Source organism: Lithobates pipiens, unplaced genomic scaffold, assembly GCF_037356315.1.
Source record: "Lithobates pipiens isolate NorthernLeopardFrog02 unplaced genomic scaffold, aLitPip1_a1.2 Scaffold_16, whole genome shotgun sequence".
NCBI lineage: Eukaryota > Metazoa > Chordata > Amphibia > Anura > Ranidae > Lithobates > Lithobates pipiens.
The window spans coordinates 557148079-557169576 of NW_027507748.1; the positions used below are offsets into that span (position 1 = coordinate 557148079).

General features: G+C 40.0%; 1 protein-coding gene across 1 annotated transcript in view; it reads left to right on the forward strand.

Annotated features, from left to right (window-relative positions):
* Positions 1–21498, forward strand: part of LRP1 (LDL receptor related protein 1) — a 475004-nt gene that overhangs the window by 179225 nt on the left and 274281 nt on the right.

Below are 21498 nucleotides of genomic sequence, written 5' to 3' on the forward strand. Positions count from 1 at the left end.
TCCCAAAATTTGGGATTTTCATTACTTTCAATGATAATGGTAAACAGAACAAGTAGAGGATGAATTTCCTTAACAGGGGCACGGACAACAATAAAAAGTGTTCCCATCCAACTTTACTCTATCCAAAACAAAAGATAGATTTTTGCCTTTTGTTATACTTTAACCAGTTCTGGACCTCCCACCGCACATTTACTATGGCAGGGCAGTCAGGCTACATGAAACAACATACCTGTACGTTGTCTCTTCCGGGTGTGGGGCGCGCGCATCTGCGCTACCGGCAACCTGCTCTGATTTGGACACAGTGGGAGCCAATCATCAGGTCCCACCGATTTGTTGACAGGAGAGGCAGAACAACGGTCTGCCCTGCCTATGTAAGCAAGGCAGGCCGCCGTTCTGTCAGAGAGGAAAATGGAGATCTTGGGTTTCTGCTAAGCAGAAATACTGATCTTTGTTTTCCTCCAGTTAACCCATCCCCCACACAGTTAGAAATCACTCCCTAGGAGCACATTTTACACTTTGATCGCTCCAGATGTTAACCCCTTCCCTGCCAGTGTCAATACAGTGCAAATGCATTTGTTTTAGCACTGACCACTGTATTTGTGTCACTGGTCCTCCAAAAAGTGTCGTAGTCCCGCTAGAAATTGCTGATCGCCACCATTACTAGTAAAAATAAAAATGCCATAAAAATATCCCATAGTTTATAGACGTGATCATTTCTGTGCAAACCAATCAGTGTACACTTATTGATATTTTTTTTTTTACCAAAAACATGTAGCAGAATACATATTGGCCTAAATTGATGAAGAAATTAGATTTAATTCTTTTTTTATTTTATTATGTTTTATAGCAGACAGCAAAAAATAACTGCAGAGGTGATCAAATACCACGAAAAGAAAGCACTATTTGTGGGGTACATCTTCTCAGGACCGCACAATTGTCAACGTAGTGCTGTATTGCAAAAAATTGCCTGGTCATGCAGGGGGTAAAACCTACCGGGGCTGAAGTGGTTAATGTCACTAAATATCCAAATAGCCAATACTGAGCCATATAGAGCCATATCTGGGAATGTAGATCTTATTGTAAAAATGATTCTGATACCAATCTAAGCCCTTGTACACACGGTCGGAGATTCCGACGACCAAATCCGTCGGATTTTGTCTGACGGATTTTGTCCAAAACTGTTGCATACACACGGTTGGACAAAGTTGTCGGAAAATCCGACGTGATGACGTTATTTTGTTACGACGGGACTACGTTCACGCTAGTAGCCAATAGCTTTGGTGTAGGAATTTGATCTGGGCATGCGTGGCACTTTGTCCGATCGGAATTCTCTAAACATGATCGGAGTATGTCCGATCGGAGCATTTTGTCGGAAAATTTTACCAACAAGTTGGAAAACTTGGTCCGTCGGATACTCCTCCGGAAACAGTCCGATGTAGACCACACACAGTCGGAATATCCGACAAAATGGTCCGATCGGACACATTCCGTCTGAATCTCCGACCATGTGTACAAGGGCTAAGAGACTGTTAGAGCCTGTTCACATGCTTGTGTTTAAAACTGCACATGTGCTTGACTTATAATGGAACTTTAATAAGAAAATTAAATCCTTCCTTTTGCAGGTATAGCTACATAAAACATTAAAAATAAGTGCCTATACTGTTTAAAACCTGGTAATACACTGTCTCACCATGCTACACATGTGATCAATTATGACACCAGCCATTTGATGGTTTGACAGTTTGGTTGTGTACACAAGCATATGTGACAGTTTCCATTCCCGGCATGTAACAGTTTTTTTTTTTGTAACCAATAAATGGATGGGTTAGTTCTGCTTTGATTTTCTGCTGTTCAGGGGCCCTGGGCTTCAGCAAAATGGCAGCCTCCAGCAAGAAGAAACCGGAGCAACGCTGGAGGCGATTTACAGCACACACTAATTGTGGTCGCATAATTATTAATGTAGAGTGTATGTTACTTGCTAAAAGAACATTCTTTTTTTTTTATCAAGTTATGTGTAAATTTCACTTTTAGCGATTAAAAAAAACTAAAAAATGCATGAGTTAAAATGTAACCCAATGCAAGATACATTCTTTGTGCGTTTTACATGGGTTTTAAATTTATATCACAAATTAAATCATGATTTAAATCACTAGTAAAAAGGCTTGATTTAAATTAAAACAATTTAAATCATAATTTTTAAAGAGCAGTTTTCATCTCTGTCCCGCAGATGCTGCTCCTCTGACCCACTGTTGACTCACCAACAGTCCCATTCACTTTAATGATGCAGCTGGTGAGGCAGCAGTGGCACAACAAGGCAAGGGATATGATGGCAGCAGGCGTTGCCATGATGGATCTGGAATGACAGGTGATCTTTAAATGTAAGGACTTATTCTTGCTGGTAGTTAGAATCTTTAATATTTGCAAACAAAATGAAGGTTTCCTATTAAAAATAATAAGCTGTCAGGTTAGTAAAACAGTGATATCAACTGATTAAATCATACAGTTTGTAGTGTACATAGATTTTCAAGACAATTGGATAAAGGAATATTCCTGAACTTTGTTTAATCTCATGATTACTGTCAAATTGTGTGAATGCATCAATGCAGAGCTTGGATTCATTAAATGAGATTACCAAAAATGTAAATATTGCAGAATATACAGCCTCATTCTACATAACTAAGCCCCATATCATGCTGAATAAACTAAATTATTAATGTATCTTAAATAGAAAACTATCTTTAGATAGTTTTACTGCAAAAGCATTTTATCAAAATAAATATGAAAAAAAAAAAAAAATAGGATTTAAATAAAAAAAAAAAATCTGATTTTTTTTTTTTTTTTAAATCATTGATTTTTATCCACCCTGTTTTTCTACATGTTTACTTTTGCCACTACATGGGAAATAGGGAAAAGTGACTTGAAAAAATGCACTAATATAAAATGCCATTGTACATATTCAGTATGTTTTGCAAAAATGCACAAAAGACGCTGCAGGCGGGCTTTTGGTTTTTTTGGGAAAATCCTATCACTTCACTTAAGCACATCTCAACATTACCAGAGCACACATTTGCACTGATCATAAGGTATGTGTGTTTTTTTTGGAAAACGCAATGCAGTGCCCTGTAACACAATGCATTGATTGACAAAGCTTCATAGTTTATAATAGTAACTCCTTTTCATGTGGTTTTAGTGTGCTGTGATTCTGCATTGTAATGCATATAAATTACGATGGTGTAAATGGGCCCCAAAAGTGAGATTAATTGCCATTTCATTAGGCCTTTGCTGGCAGTTATGATATTCTGTGCCCCTCCACCCCTACTGCTTCTTGTTGGTGGGATGATGGCATTTTCAGAGTTTACAGGGGCAGAGATTATGAACCTGATTTTGACAGTAGTGATTAATTTATCTAATCATGCCCATGACCAATCTTTCTATGCCCCTTGTTTTTTTCTACTACGTCTAAATGATTTTGTATTAATAGGACTTACAGCATGAATAGGGGAGATTAACATTGGATGAAAATGTGCAATGCGTAAAACAAATACAGTTAATCTAAAAGTAAAAACAAAAATTAGGTAAAATAGATATTATCATGGCGAATACCTACTGTATTATATTACTATACATACTTTTTAGGGTTTAATATTATTACCACACCTCCCACAAGCTGAAGTGTGTTTATTTGCAATGCGCTTTATTTGTGCACAAACTTACTGGTATACATGTCGATTTTTTGCATGCAGCTGCTGTACATAGCTGTATTGCTCTACTGATTTAAAATATATTTTTGGAAGAGCATGCTGATTTTTATTAAAGAAACTATTTTATATATCTTCTTAAAATTTTGCTGCTAAGCGTCAGTTCGATGCCTGATGGCTGAGCATGATTCATGTATGATGTCAGTGACTTGCCAACCGGGCATTGCTTTAGAAAGGGTTAGTCAGAATTTGACTTTGGCATTGACTAGCATGTAAAAGCACAAAACAAACAAAAAAGCATAGATTTTCTTTTCTTGTTTCTAATGGCCGGCAGAAAGATACAACATGAGTGCATGTCCTCTGTATGCCTACCCTGCCTGTGGATTTGTAGCTATTAAGATTTTACCAGTCCAATATTGGTGTTATTCTAGCCAAATATTCGAGGTAGAGAGGAAGATGACATCCTTTACTATGGCTGAGCTATGTATAGCATTTGTGGATCATGTGACACCAGTAGTTATTAAGTGTTGAGCTGGGGACAATCTGCAGTTGATTAGCAAGGAATGCAGGCTTCCCTGCTGCCAAATGGTAATCATCCTGCATGCTTCTGCAGCAAATTGAGTCTCTTGATTTTAATAATTTTATCTGTGTTTTATATATGCTTTTTAGTATTGGACATCGTTTCAATAAAAAAATAACTTTTTTTTTCCCCTGTAAAAATATGTGCAATGACTAGCTAGTTTTCATAGTATTTAGGCTTTTTAGGTTTTAAGTTACTATGTAAAAAAAAAAAAAAATCATTCCACACTTCATATCACTTCACTTAAAGTGGTTCTGCACCTTTAAAAAAAATATTAAAAGCCAGCAGCTACAAATATTGCAGCTGCTGACTTTTAATAAATTGACACTTACCTGTCCCAGGGTCCAGCGATGTCGGTGGCAGATGGCGAGCAATCGCTCTTCTCTCTGCTGCCCCCGCCGCCATCCTCTGTCAAGGAATCGGGAAGTGAAGCATTGCGGTTTCACTGCCCGGTTCCTTACTGCGCATGCGCGTGTCGCGCTGCTGGTCCCCGCTGTGTCCTGGGAACTGTGTGTTTCCCAGAACACAATGGGGGGCGGGGCGTCTGCGGGGGTCTTGTCCTGGAAGTGGGTGCAGATACCTGGATTGTGGCACCGGAGGGGGGGAGGGATCAGATGAGCAAAACTTCCACTTCAGGGTGGAGGACCGCTTTAAGCAAATCTCAACTTTATAAAATAACATAATTGCACTAAGTGAAGTAAAGATTCAAGTAAGTGCAGAAGATGTGTGAAAATGGAGATTCCACTGGAATCCCCTTTGGGCACACGTTCACCTCAATACATTGACCCTCATAATAAAGTTCCAATTGCTCCTTTGTATGTTCAATAAGATCTCAAATTCAACCAGCTGTATTTTCCTCAAAGGTCTTGCTATCCTCCTTAATGCTTCTGTAGTCTACAACAGCTCAGTTGGTAGGAAGGCGGATCAGAGTAAGTTGATCTTCCCACCTCCGTTAACATGATGAATAACAAAGGAAGTGCACAGAGGCGACGACACAGCGCAATGACACAGCAACATCTACCCGAGGGTTGTTTCTTTGTAAATATGTTGCCGACAGTCTCATTGGGTACATGTTGCTGGGTCATCAATTTGTGTTGTCTCTCAATCCCACTCCCATCCTTCTTTTTAGTTGTTCTTCACATGATAGAGGTGCCAGTGGTTTAATCAGTTGGGGCGGGAAGATCGACCTACATTGATCCGACTTCCCACCATCTTAACTGTTTATTGCTTGAGCCTTGAGGTGGATCTTATTCAACATGCGGGAGATATGATTTTTGACCTTTTTTATGAGGATCAATATATTGAGGCTAAAGTGTCCCCAAAGGATATTCTGGTGGAAGTCTCCGTTTTCACAGATCTTCAGCATATGCTTGAAGCTTTATTTTCGCTGGACCCTATATCTATTTAGGGCTAAATTACAGATAGTGTGAACATTTTCTTTTTTTTTATTGTGGTTTATATGTATTTGATACACTATTTGGTACACTAGTGTGATTTTATTTTGTGAGTAAGTATAGCATAGCATATTTATGGTTTTGAGTACCTCAGCTGGGCTATGAATTATTTGACATGCAACTGATCACTATACAAATGCAATGACTGGATCCGTATGGTGTAAGATGTACAAATAGTATGTAGTAGAAATGAATCGGAACAATAAGGCAAATCCATCAGTTGTATGCACTTGATTGCTGCTAAATACTACTGCATATTTTATACCATATTGAGCCATTTGCTCATTTTATTAGCAATTAAAGTGGTTGTAAACCTTTTACAACCACTTTTTACTACAGGTAAGCCTATAATAAGGCTTACCTGTAGCTACCATGGACCTAGACGGTTTAGGAGAAATTTCCTGTATCAGCATGTGCCGACATTATTGGCACATGTGCACTGAACCAATGGCTCGTTCATGCCGTTGCTTCAGCTGGCGTGCTGTTGCATGCATGTGGGAGGGACATCATCGAGCCTCTGGACAATCACAGCGCCAAAACCCGCGATAGCCAGAAGTAACTCCGGGAGACATGTCGCTGGCCAAAACGGTGTGCCGGGAACGCTGTTGGGGCTTTAATCTAAGGTAGGTATATCATAATGAGCTAGTATGCTATGCATACTAGCTCATTATGCATTTTGTCTTGTAGTTTTTTTTTCCCCCTACTTCTCCCCGTGGGTTTACCACCTCTTTAAAGAGGAAGTAAACCCAACGATTTAATAGTTCCAAAAAAGTTACATTCCCGGCATGCCGGAAATGCTGTCACATTTGGTTGTGCTCTCAACCAAACTGTCACACCATCCATAGGCTGGTGTCATAACTGATCACATGTGCAGCATCATGGCAGTTGAAGACTAAACAGAGCCCAAGATGGCAGCTTCCATGGCTGAAAATAATAGGAGGGTTTACTTCCACTTCAATCACTATTGATTTTAAGAGCACAGTTGAGCTTTTGAAAATCACCTTGATACTTAATCAAGACCTATATGACATGCACAGAACAAAGAAAGTTCCCAGCGATAGAAAGTGTGCTACTGTAAATGATTATCATTGCAAAGATAAATTCAACATCCACAAGAGTAGTATAAGGCTCCCACCCTATATGAACAAAAAGTCTGAAGCGTCTTCTCTGATGGTCAGAAAAGCCCCCCACCATCGCTGCTGCCATGAAAACCATCGGGAAACATGTAGCCAATACATGCTTTGTAATGAAAGGCTGCTTGCACCCCCAGAAAATAGGGGTTAAAAACAAGCTGCTTCCTTTTTGAAACGCAAGAAGAAAGAGGGGTAGACTGAAAAAGATTAAATACTAAATGTAAAACAACACGAGGGGTAATCTTTTGTTGGAAGCAAAAAATTGATTGCCATGAAAGACATAGGAAGAGAATGCAGTATAGCTGACATCAAAGTATTGTACACCCTTATTTCAGATAAAGCCTATTATCAAAGGGAAAGACATGCTTATAAGGTGCCAACAAAAAGGCATAACAGCTGCTCTTAAAGCAGAGGGAAAAGATTACAAAGCATCCTTCTGCTAAAAGGAAATAATGTGAAACCAAGAATAGAGCCCCTGGTACCATCTATTAACTTCCATTAAGTTAAATTAGAGGGATAATGAAAAATTCAAGTACTTGGGTGAAGACTGTGTTTAGTCTGTGTCCAGAATGCTTCCCTGTTTAAAGAGATGAAATCATGATTGTTTTTCTGTTTTCTAATGTGGTCATACCCTTTAGCTCAAGTACCTGGTGTTTATAGGAAACAAAATGCATCTTCTCATGTTTCTCTTAGTCCAGATTCTCAATCTGCTTGCTTTGCTTAATGGCCAGCTTAAAGTTTACCTTTCAATAAAGTCTGCATAAATAAATTCCTGCTATGCCACAATATAAAGGAAAAGTATTTTTTTTTTTTTTTTTTTCATAAAATCTGTACCTTTTTAATCTTTAAAGCCAAAATAAGGTTTTTGGGCTCCCAGGGCACTTTTGATAATGTCCAGTGTTTGGCGTGCTTGGAGATTATAGTAGACTTCTCTCACAGTGTTAATTTAGTTGATGAAAATATTTTCATTATAATTTTTGTCAGCGCCATGTTTTCAGTGACGGAAAATAAACGAAAATCAATTCCAATTTTCGTCAATTGACAAAAACTATGACAAAAATCAATTCCAATTTTCGATGAATAAAAACGGAAGGAAAATGTGAGGGAAGGGATGTTTACCCACGTGAACTTCTGCTTTCCTCGGAGCTCCGCCTGTAAAGCCCCTGAGTGTCACCCCTCCCAACAAGCAAGGTAGAAACCATAGTGTGGTTAGTGGGATAGCGTGCTAGCCCTGTGCAGCATTACAGGCCTCCTCAGACGACTATCCAGAGCACTGTGCAGCATTTAGAGGCCTCCTCCTCAGGTGGCCATACAGAGCACTGTTCAAAATTTACAGGCCGCCTCTTCAGATGACCATCAAGAGGACTGTGTGCACCATTACAGGCCTTTCAGATGACTGTCCAGAGCACTGTGTGCATTACAGGCATCCTCAGATGACTGTCCAGAGCACTGTGCAGGCATTTACAGGCCCCCTCCTCAGACAACCGTCCAGAGCACTGCGTGCATTACAGGCCTCCTCAGACTGTCCAGACCTCTCTCTTTATTCTTATAAGGGAACTTGGTTTTATTTGTAAAGACATTCTATATGGCTAAATATGTGTCTGTAGTTTGTTCAAACCTTAATACTATAAATTATAAAATGTTAGTTAGATTTTATTTCAGGAGTATATAATGAGTTTTTAAATTCTAGAGAAATGCTTAAATAATGCATTGCAATTTAACTATAATGTACTGGAAATTTTAGTCGACTAAATGGCATTTTAGTCAAAAGACTATGACTAAAACTGAATCAAAATTTGACGTAAAAGGAAAGAAAAACATTTGGTGGTACAGTATTGTTAGAAGTTCTTTGAGAGGAATTAAAAATAGTTGTTGGGTTTTCGAACTGTTGTTTTACCCACATAAAACGAACAGCATGAGCAGCATTTACATAGAGAATATTGTTAGTCAATCATGTGTTTGGCAGTACTTAAATTATGCTTTCAGTGAGACATGGAGAAACAAGACATACCGGAAATGGGTGAGCAGGTCTAGTAGAGCTGTGCTTGAGCATCCTCTGAACTCCCCTCTAACCCAAAATTTAAACTCTCCCACTTTTTTGTACCTCAAAGAGCTGCGGGTCAGGTCAATCCCCACCTGGCAGCTGCCATGATCTCCAAGGCATGAAATGACCTGGCCCACAGCTCACTGGAGTACAAAAAAAGAGGGAACACGGGTTACAGATGAGTTCAGAGGATCCCCAAGTCATCTCTAGACTATATACACTAGACTACTATTATTTTATTTTTTTTTACTTGAACAAATGTGTGCATTCATAATTTTATTATGCATCTACAGGGAAGTTTTAAAATGTTGATTGGCTGTAAGCTAGACAGAAACGTCCCCCTTTAAAATCCTCTGTATGGTTAAGCTTATTAATTCTTTGTAAGCATTTCATAAAATGATGCCTAGCCCATTATGGTGCTAAACTCCAGGAATTTTAACATAACTTCCAAATCAGATTCTTTCCGGGATAACATCTTTAACACTCTCTGGGGAATAAAGGGCTTGCTTTATAAAGCAGGCACACACTGTTAGCCAAATCTACTTATTTAGGGCTGTGCTGTAACGGACAGCTTAGTAGTTAGATGGATGCTAAGTACCTTCCCTCATATCCTAGAAATGCATTTTTAGTTCATTGCTGCAATTCTGTAATTGGTATGTATAGTGTCCTGCTCTTTGTAAACTGTTCTCAACAACTACTTGGTCTGCAGACATTATCGATGTAATGTGCTGGTATTTTGTCGGGAATGGTAGATGTATACACACAAAAAAAACAATATTTGCATTTTACAATAATGGAAGATGTTAACAATTACAAACATGTTATACTTGCCTGTTCTGTGCAGTGGTTTTGCACAGGGCAGTGATCCTCCTCTTCTTGGGACCCTTTTCGAAGCTCCTTGCCCATCCCTCCTGCCGAGTGTCTTCATAGTTCCGGTAGTATAAACAATGAGCAAAGGCACTACGCTGACCACCAATGTAACAGGGCATTGCTTCCACTGACCACCATTGTAATAGGGAACCTCTCCCTCTGGCCACTATATGAGGGGCGGGGGAAGGGGGGAGTGCTCTCCTACTAACTACCATTGTAATAAAATGAGAAACCTCTGATTTCCAATGTGAAGGGGTACTTTTTACTGACCTCAACTGTAAGGAACAGTTTTCTACTGATTGTTTAGCGCTATTTAATCTGCACTTTTTTACGGCTAGCGGGGCGCTTTTAACCTCAAAGAAGGTGTTCAAAACTCCTGTGTTGCAGCACTTCCGAAGCGCTGCCCATTCATTGCAATGGGCAAGGGCATTTTGGGAGCACTGTGTACAGCGCTCCTAAACCGCCCCAAAATGCTGCTTGCAGGACTTTTCTGAACGTCTTGCAAGCACACCTCCCGGGTGTGAAAGCACCCATTGTAAAGAATGGGAGACAGTTTTCAGGTGCTTTACATGCGCTATTTCTAACGCTAAAATGCCTGAGAACTGCTCAGAGTGAAAGGGGTCTTAGAGAAACATTTAAAGGAGAACAGGTTGACGTAAACTGCTTTCTTGCTCCTTTTCACGGTTCCCATGTACCAACATGCAATCAACCAACTCCTTGAAAAAAAATGCACACAATGGGGTTGATTTACTAAAACTGGAGAGTGCAAAACGTGGTGCAACTGTGCATGGTAGCCAATCGGCTTCTAACTTCAACTTGTTCAATTAATCTTTGACAAAAAAAACCTGGACGCTGATTGGTTTCTATGCAGAGCTGCACCAGATTTTGCACTCTAGCTTTAGTATATCAACCCCGATGTGTGACTGATATCCTCTTTCAAGTGTTGTCAATAGAGAGAAAATATGCTGAGCCAATGAAAGCTCCTTCTAGTGGCTAATCTACAAATATCTATATTTTATTTAATACCAATAATAGGAAAATGCAGGCTTGTAAAAATATTAAAGGCATTTTAAAAATTAGTCGAGGGTAAATAATTTTCAACTATGCACTTGTTGAAAATACAATTACTTTCCTGTACAGTATTTATATAGGACTGAAGTAATATAGTACAATTGTGTTTTTTTTTTTTTTTTGTAGTTCCCTTAAAGTTTTCTGCCCTGGTCTCCCCAGTGACCATACATGGTAATAAAAGCCTAAGAAAAGGTTTTACCACAGGTAAAAAAAAATTGCCTGGTTCATCCATCAACACAAACCGTGTTGACAGGGGAATCCCTCCCACTGAGCTATTGTATTCTCCCACCTGGGGAAGCTGTCCCTGCAGTGATTACCAGCTGCTAGCGATTTATCGCATGTAAAACAGGCAGGCTGGTTGTACCCACATTGATCGATCAATGAACTTAGTACATTCGGCTTGCCCATACAAGGATTGAATCTCGGTCGGTTCCTGCTGAACCAGCTGAGATTCAAGCTATGGCCAGCTTTAGTTTTGGAATTTTTAGCTAAGGTAACCTCTGTATGTAATTATCTTATGCTTAGTTTCAATTGCCCAGCCTTGGGAAATGTTTGGTTTAAGGGCTTATACACACGGGTGCTGAAAGCAGACGTACATCTAGAGCATGTGTTTACTTGAGTGGTGGTTCCTGACACTACTTATACCCTCAGTCGTAGCTTCTGGAAGATTGTATTGACCCCCTCATGTCGGTACATTCTTTAAGACCTCATAGTTTTAAGGCCTTCACGGGCTTTAATTCCCATTTGTAGAAGCCCTAAGACAGAGGTTAATTGCCAAATTATTTCATGGTGAGTTATCAAAGGTACAGTTCAGGAAGCTGCCACTGGTTTCTCTGCACTGTTGAATATTCTAATTACATGCAAGCACTATATCTTGTGACAGGTTCTGTATTAAAAAATATTTAAACTGTTTGTATCTAATCAGTTGATTTCTTATGTAAAGCTTATATCAGGGCAAAAAAGAAAAAAACATTTAATCTCTGCAACAAGTGCACAATTCTCCATGTTTCCCTGTAAATACAGAAAAATATGTTGATCTAGTTTGCTCCTGAATTCTGTGTGAGCGGGCTACAACGTCCCTTAGCTGCAATGAAATCCCAACCAGCATTGTCATCCCTGCCTGTTCTGAACCACAGAACTCTACATGCATGCATTGATTTCTTTGCCTGCAAAACAGTGGTGCAGCCTTGCGCTCTAGTTCCTGCTCACACAGTGAGTTTAGGGAAAAGGCATTAGAGATGTAGTTCTGAGGTTGTGCCCACGTCAAGAGAAAATTGACTTTTAGCAAGAAATTTTTAAACCTGATAATGTCACAGGGAGTAATAAAAGTTGCTACTAGCTATAAGAACAAGGTACAAGAATAAAATGATGAAGGGATGTTCTCTAGAGTGGAAGATAGGGGTTTAGGAGTTCATTTTGGTAATACCTGGGCATATACTTTATGCAAAGTTTCTCATATAATAAAGCCAGGGGCTGTTCTGTTGGATAGTAGATAAGATCTGTATGTTCTCTTTTGTCTCTGCATAATCTACATTCTACTGGCCTTTGTACTATTGCAGGTCATTCATCACTTACAGAGACTATATCTGCAGGCAGCTGCTGATATAATACTGAGCCACCTACAATTCATGTTCTGCTTGTGAAAAAAAAGGATTTTGAAGGAGGACAAGTTTTGTATACAGTATTATTATTATACATGATTTATATAGCGCCAACAGTTTGTGCAGCACTTTACAACATGAGGGCAGACCGTACAGATACAATACAAGAGGAATTTAGAGGGACCCTCTCTTTACACAGTATACTGATAAATCTATACAAAAGCAATGCAATCAGTGTGACATTTAGCCTGTTTAGAGGAACATTTTCTTCAGCTTCCTGACTGTGCATGACACTGCTATGCCCTGTGCATACGGTCGGACTTTCCGCCGGACAATGTCCGATCAGATCATGTTGTCGGTAAATCCGATCGTGTGTGGGCTCCATCTGACTTTTTTTCCTTGTGAATTTCTGACACAAAGTTTGAGAGCTGGATCTAAAATTTTCCAACAACAAAATATGATTGTTTAAATTCCAATCGTGTGTAGACAATTCTGACGGACAAAGTGCCACGCATGCTCAGAATAAATTACGAGACGAAAGCTATGGGCTACTGGCCTCTTTATAGTCCCATTGTACGTGGTTTATGTCACCTCGATCTACCCCTTAGATTTAGAGCGACTGCACTTCCAAGTGTACTTTCAGTGCAAAGTAGATTTGCCTTTCGTAAATAACCCCCTGTGTGTGCTGTCAGATGGATCTTGGCCTAAAGTCACTGCATACACTTCCCATACTGTGCCCATTTGTACAAGTCTTCATTTAGACGTACAGTGAATGTGGGTCCCCCCAAGATCCATACCAGGGTCTTTGAGTCTGGAATGCATCTTGAAAGGGAACCCCATGGCAAAAAAAAGTCTTGGGATCCCCCAAAATCCATACCAGACCAACGGGTTATGGTTTTGGGGGATGAACCCAAGCCTTTTTTTTTTTTTTTGGCATGGGGTTCCCTTTCAAGATCCATTCCAGACTCAAAGGGCCTGATATGGATTTGGGTGGGGGGGGGGCTTTCATACAATACCAAAACTAATGATTTTAGTTTAATCAGTACAGTTTTTGTAAAAATAAAATAAAAAATCAGATGACCAAGACCATGCATGCTCAGAAATGAAATAATACATTACAATACAAAACATTACGCCACTTCCGTAGTTGTAGTCTACCGTACGAGAATTTTCGTAACCTCTTTGTTTTCGATATGAAAATAAAAATATAAAACATATGATCATTCGTCTGATATTCTCATTGTGTATACAAGGCTTATTGGATCATTGCAGTACCCTATAATGACCTGAATGCATCCATCACTAATCCAGTTACATTGTGGTCATGTCAGATTAACTGCTACTTCTTAATGCACAAACCATTACTGCATTTGGCAATATATTAATATCTCTCTATTTGTAAAACACAGATGGCAGGAACACCAACTAACCTTGTGTAGCACCCTAGGCAGGGTTGCTAGCAATTACCTGCCAAGTGCCAAGTGATAGTTGCCTTGGCTGATTGATAGGAGGTCAACTGATTTCACTCTAATTCACTCTAATTCTGAAATACTGCACTTCTCTCTTTTATCACTAGATGGCTGGGTACCTGGTGGCATTAGATAAGACAAGGGCATTGCAAGGACAGATTAGGAATAGATGGGGTGTCTCAGTCGATGAGCAGGGATTTTCTTGGGTCCCTTGGCCTGCTGGGAGAGCCTATTTATTTGGGTGGAGTCAGGTGATCGGGGTTCTGTACCACCTGGATGGCTGTCTGGGTGGACGTGTGTTGTGCTGTGCTGGGCCGGAGCCTGAGGCCTATCCCTGGGCATCTGGCTGCTAAGCTGTCTGAGGGCCTATCCAGAAGCAAGAGAGCAGCGCATGGTCAGAGATAGAGAGGAAGCTGTCGCCACTAAGGGACCATCCACCTCATTACCAGGGACCATTGGGAGTAGCTGAAGCTAGAATTTGAGCAGTATTCTTGCCTATGGGGACAGTGAAGAATTGGGAAACTTTAGCAGATGTCAAGCCAGGGACCCAGCCAGTAGAGGTGATGCTTGCAGAGCCATATTGTGTGCCAAACCAGGGACCGAAAAGGCCAGTGGGGTGACGCTTGAGGAGTATTTGTGAGTGCCAAGCTAGGGGCCCAGCAGGGACGCAGAGGTGACACTTGAAGAAGATACTTAGTGAGAAGATTGGAAGAACTCAGGAGATCCAGTGGCAGGGGATCAGCAGGTCTAATTTATAGACTGGGAGCTCAGTTGAGTGAAGTTCTAAAAAGAAGATTGTGGAGGAAGTTAAAGTTCATTACAGCCTTTGTTGGAAATTGTATAAGATTGTTGCCATCGGAGACAGCATGTCTACACATGCAGATGTGGTGTCTGGCTGGGTGCCTTTCCCTGCATGGCTGTCTACCTATTGAAGTCTCGGAGTCTGCTAATTAACATTGCAACGACTAAAGGGTGTCCTGGCCCTAACCCTCTCTCCCACAGTTCTGTTTAAGAGAAAATAAATATCTTTGCATTCAAGAAGTGTCTGGTTCCCATTACTCTACCTTGCATTGCACTCACCATGCCTCGTAAACCCACTTTAGACAGAAGGATGTCAGTTGTCCCTACGTCTGGAGGGCCACCATTAGGCCTGGAGAGGCTTGGGACTTGGCTACACTTAGACAGGGCTTTTTTTTTGTTTTGTTTTTTATTTTTAGTTTTTATGCACAACAGAAAGTTGAAATTGTGCTTTTTGTCACTATCATGTATTAAAACATTGCCCATGTGTGATAATCTGGCAGATATTGAACAAACTAATTTTCCAATGTATTAGAACTTTTCTAACCAGAATTGACACAGAAACAAATGCCCAATTGAATAGTTGTGGGATCTCTGAAAAATCTGTTATATTACTAGCACATATAATCAAAACAAAATAATCAGTAGCTTTTTTTGCATTGCTACGGTCATCCTTGTCCATTTTATTTCTGGTCTGTCCAAAGTGCTCGGTTATGACTCCCATGGGTCTCTGGGAATATCCAAGGGGGGAAAAAAGGCTGAGGGTCAAAAAGGGGTCATTAAATATATGGGGGGAGGAGGCGCACTATATGATCAGTAAATGATGGAAGGTGAATTGGGGTCAATTAATCTTTTGAGGTCTCTCAAGAGCTCCTTGCTGGTCAATAGTCCTGTCAGTCAGCTGCCAATTATACAAGCCTTGTGTTGCCTTTATTAGCTGTGCCTGGGAAGAACAAACATACATTTTAATTTCTTATACTGAGCATACTTCCTCACATCACACTTTGTTGGAGAGCCAATGATTGCACCCACATCAAACTTTTGGCAAGCCATTGAGTACACCCATAGCAATAGAAGTGGGGCCAAACAGCTGATTGCTGTGCATTTACTCACATTTTAGCAACCATAATTCCAGTTGCCAAGCGGAAGCTTTGACAGTATGTTTAGAGTATTGTTCATTGTAGTTTTATTTAAAGTTGAATGTATTAGTATATTTTAATATAATAAACATTTGGGGTTTGAAGGACAATGTGAAACTTCATGAAGGAGCTATATTGCTGAAGAATTTGGGGACTCCTGGTTTAGTCAGATCTTTGTTGGAGTGGATGGAGAATGATCCTGTTTGTGGATGGCCTATATTATTAGCTAGAGAGGAATGGGAGAGTCTTTTCACTTCCAGGACAAATATGTGTGGTTTAGAGGAGGCAAAGCAGCATATTCACTAAGTTACTTGAAATTTAGGATCGCGTTCACCGCTCCTGGTGCTATTTGGACAAAACATCCACTAGCTACCTTTCTATAGCTTACCGTATATGCCGGTGTATAAGACGACCGGGCATATAAGACGACCCCCTAATCTTACTGTTGTATAAGCATTTTTTTCTTGTACTTACCGTATAAGACGACCCCCTTCCAAGGCTTCCGACGCTTGATATTCCGTCCGTCCTTGCTGAAGCAGGAGCTAGCGCCATATTCTTCTTCCTGCTTTTGCTGGAACCAATCACAGCAAGCGATGTATTCTATTAATGAATACAAAGCCTGCTTGGATTGGCAGAGGCTGTATCATCATCAGCCCGCGCCTCTGACTCTCAAAGCCAATCCGAGCAGGCTACAGAGTAGCCTGCTCGGATTGGCAGAGGTTGTTGCTCCAATCCGAGCAGGCTCTGTATTCATTTGAATACATCGCTCGCTGGGATTGGCTCAGCGGTATATACTGTATGTAGCCGAAGCTACATACAGTATTACCGAACCCTCAGCAGGCATCGGAGGGGCTGATCCGGCGTATAAGACGACCCCCGATTTTCGGCCAGTTTTTTTAAGTGTAAAAGGTCGTCTTATATGCCGGCAAATACGGTAATTTCCTTGCTGAGCCATGTTTGCATTTGCTGAAAATACTATTTGTAACAATACTGCTCTGGCAGACCCCTAATTATAGAAGTAGTTAGAACCATCTTGGAGTCTCTCCACACCATTGAACGGTGTCTGTAATAACGGTGCTCTTGTTTTCCACCCCCCCCAAATCTGTTTTGTTTAGCAAAGCGGCTTAGCAGGAAAACTGAAATCTGGTGGCTGGCACTGTTTATTAAGCTAGGTGAAAACTAGGCGAAGGAGAATAAATAATACACAGGCTGATATGTTTGTAGTTTCTACAGATTATTTTTTTCTAACACATTTGCCTAACCTTTCATAATAAGTGACCGCACAGAACCTCATAATATAAGATGTTAACTCAATCACTAAAAACATATGCAGGTCACAAGCTTAAACCTGCTAACTTAATTAGAAATATAATTTTCTGTCTTTTTTTGTGATTATTTTATTAAAGCAATACCCAATGATACACCGAACTGTATGTGGTCTATCGAGCGCTTGAGTTTGATAGTGTCCTAAAAAACTATTTTAGGGACTTCGGAGCTAAATTGGTAGTATTCTCAGAAATACTACTGGTACATCGAGCCACATCAGAAAGTATGAGGGAAATAAACAAGTGGCTAAGGAGCTGCTGTAGTAAGGGTTTGGGTTCCTGGAGAACTTGGCCGACTTCTCAGTCAGTTACCAGCTCTATAGAAGGGACGGACTGCACCTAAATGAGGAGGGTGCAGATCTGCTGGGAGTGAAGATGGCCGAAAAGAAATTGGAGGGGCCTTTTAAACTAAACAACGGGGGGGGGGGGGGGGGTCCAGAGGTAGAGATAGTCAGCACGGAACATATTCCAGAGGGTAGTATTGAGGGCATTAGTGGTAGGTTGACTAAAGCACCTAAACCCGAGGTAAGTAGTCTCGGTCTTTGTATGTTAATAATCTCCACTGGAAGCTCATGTGGCAGGAGAAAAAACACAGAAAAGTAACTGGAAGACAGAGTATAAACTATCCTGTGTCATAGTGTAAAGCATAAAGTTGGAAAAAAGGTGAGTTATTACACAAAGATGTTTTAAAGTAGTCTGGACAAATTTGTGGTTACCCCTAGGAAAAATGATGAATAATTGAATCAATGTGTCATCAAACTAACAGTTTTCTGTAATTAGTTTTACACATGTTTTCAGTCAGTCAGACTATTTAAATAGTAACTTTACTGTTTGATATCATCATGTGCTTCACACTGAACATGGACCAGGTAAAGTAAAGGAGAAAATTGTCTGAGGAGATGAATAAGAATAATATAGACCAACATGTCAAGGGTAAAGGCCATAAGACCATCTCCAAGCAGCTTGATGTTCCTGTAACTACAGTTTCAAAAATGAAGATGTTTAATGTGCATAGGAGTGTAGCCAACCTAGCTGGACATGGCCCAAGAGGAAAATCAACCGCAGATTAAACGGAAGGATAGTGTGAACGGTAGACAAAAAGCCAAGGAAAACTTCTAAAGAGAATCTGAACTTCAAGGTTCAGGTACATCAGTGTTTGATCACACCATCTGTTGTTTTTTGAGTGACAGTGGACTCAAAGAAAAAAACACCCAGGAGGACTCTATTGTTGAAAGAAAAACACAATAGAATTTGCTAAAATGCATATTGACAAGCCACAATACTATTGGTAGAATGCCTTTGCACAGGTGCTACAAAACAAATACTTTTTGCAAGTCACATCAAGATCACAAACAAAAAGAAAATTAAGCTTTTAAAGAAAAAAATCACAGTACCTACCGTGAAACATGGAGGAGTCTTAGATATGCTTTGGGAATGCTTTTCTGTGTCTAGCATCATGTGCATTGAATCTGTGCAGGGCACAATGAAATCTTTAGACTATCAAAAAATTCTGAAGTGAAATGTACTGCCCAGTGACAGAAAGCTCTGTCTCATCTGCAGGTCATGAATCCTCCAATAGGATAATGACCCAAAACATACAGCTAAATGCACCTAAGAATTGATAAGAACAAAATATTGTGCAGTGGCCTTCTATGAATCCCGATCTAATCCAGTCAAACATCTATGGAAAGAGCAGAAACATTCAGTCTGGGGAAGGCGTCTTTCAAATCTTGCTCAAAAAGCATGGGCCCAACAAGCCATTGGAAGGTTCAGAAGTCTCATTGAGAGCTATAGAAAGGTCTTGTTTGCAGTGGCTGCTAAAGATTGTGCAGCAAAATATTAGGTTATGGGTCCCTTCATTTTTGGCCATGTCATCTTAATTTGTTTTATTATTTGCAAAGCAAAATCCAAAAGCAAAGTAATTTTTTCATTAAATATGGATTATACAATAGTGAATACCAATTACTTTGGTCCGTTTCAAGTTATCTTTATAGAAATTGTGGGCTCTTTTTTTTTTTCCTTCATTGAAGTGTACCAACAAATTTATCCACTTTTGCATATACCTTTTACTATAGCTGTACACAACATCCTATACAGAATGCAGAAAGTACCATGAAAAGCACCTCACCTATGTAACATATTTTTGCATGAACATTCACAAACATTCAATCTAAAATTACATGAAAATAAAGTTTCAACAAAATGTTAAAAAAATAAATAAAAAAAATTAAAAACTTCATAGCAGAAGTACGTGTGTTTTAGAGAAAAAGTGCAAGTATGGATTTATTCAATGTGGCCGAATCCTAAACACCTGAAAATGAGTGAAATAATGTTATTATAAGGCTAATTTAAAAAAAAAGATTTGTGAATATAATTCAATTCAATCAAGTGAAAAATAAATTGATTTACTTATTTCAGCCACGAGATCAATATGTAGTCCCATCTCCTTTCACCTGCGATGGGATGAGCAGAGCAGGGACAGTATCTATCTAGATTTTTACAGGAAATGTTAGGATTTGCATATAATGCCTCAATCTTATGATCATTTTTACATGCTGGTAACCTCTGTTTACGGATTTTATCTTAATATGCCAACTTTGAATTGCGCAGGTTTGCCACAAATTCCATAAGGGACATGGTTACAGTCAAAAGATCATCATCACATGAGTTTTTAGCATCTTGCAACATTAGAAATTCATTACCCTAACACATAATGCAGTGAGAAGTGTCAGGGGAATGAGGGGAGCTCCAGCACACAGCCTGTGCTTGACAGCCTCAGCTGTCTTTTTCTTTTCCCTATGAGTGTGTGTGTGGTATTCATTCCCTCCAGTAAGGTCTCAGGTTACAGTCAGCTCCCTGCTATGTGCACTGCAGTGCTACGTCAGATCCCGCCCCATGCCTGCCAGAGATGCAGTGAAAAATGTGTCCTAGAGGGCTGCAGATAAACAGACACAACTTGTATAAGAGTATTTGTTTTCTGTCTGTGTGTCACCTGAGGCCAGTCACATCACTAGGTATATGTAAGAGTTTACAACCAAACAGCAGACCTGGCAATGTCATGGGGAAGGAAGGGAATGAATATTCCCACACTACTTTGATCACATTTTGTTGAACTGGTTAGATTCTCCAGGAGGCAGTGGACTGTAGTGATTCTTTAACAAGAAGTATATGCTGACAGATTGTTGTCCGCTAACTCCTGCACCCACGGCTTTCTGAATACCCGAACAGCGATTGCTTCTGATAAGACAATCATCCTGTTCAGCTGATAATTTTCCATCTGGCTCTTTCTGTTTTTAGTCAGTTTGTTGAGCCAGGTGATGCCACCCACAGCTTGAATTGCATTCATATTTAGATAGCTTAAAGTGGTTGTAAACCTTAGACGTGAAATCTGAACAAAGTGCATATATTTATGGTGTTTGCCTCTCTCCCAAGTGTAATTTCTGTCTGCTGTCTCATTCCTCTGAGTCACTTCTGACAAGTTTTCCTGACACCAAATGATAAAGTGACAGGGGGAGGGATCTCCTGCACACAGCATGTGATTGACAGGCTCAGCTCTGTTCCTGTGTGCTGTATGAAGGGGGTGTGTTCCTTCTGTTCAGTCAGCTCTTAGAGCTCTTGTACAGTGTGTAACTGCAGCTCCCACCCACCGCTGTGAGTCTGTGAAAAATCTCTCATTTTTTTTGAAGAAATACAGTACAAATGGCTGCAAATAAACAGGTACAACTTATGTAGGAGGATTTGTTTTCACCTCTGTATCATCTAAGGCCAGTCACTTTGCTGGGTATTAATAAGGGTTTGCAACCACTTTAAGTCTAACATGACCAACTTGGATAACAATCGAGTGACACATTTACAAGAGGTACATACTGTCTATTAGCATTGGCAAGCTGCGTAGAGGAACTTGCTCTTATTTGTACCTGATAGGACAGGAAAAGGGAAGCATTGAGAGTTTTGAAGATACAAAGCTTGTAAAAATTTATTTAGAGTCTGAGAGATATGATGGTTTTATGTCAGCAGTAGCTGTGCCCTGAAGTTGTTTGATGTAAGTTTTTGCTTTGATATCTCTAACTTGGCATGACTTATCTGCCCACGCACAACAACACATCCTGCTTACATGCATGCTCAGTGCAAGGAATCTGACAGATCTAGGCTGCTGATCAGATCTATCATGGCAGAACAATTTCATCTGTCTCAGATTTAGGAAGATCTGATTACTGATCTGTTATCCAAAACCCTCATACAGCAGCTAATTTACTTACATAACTTCGTTCATATAAAGAAAGAGCAGAATGTGCCAGAAGTAAGCTACAAGGTGT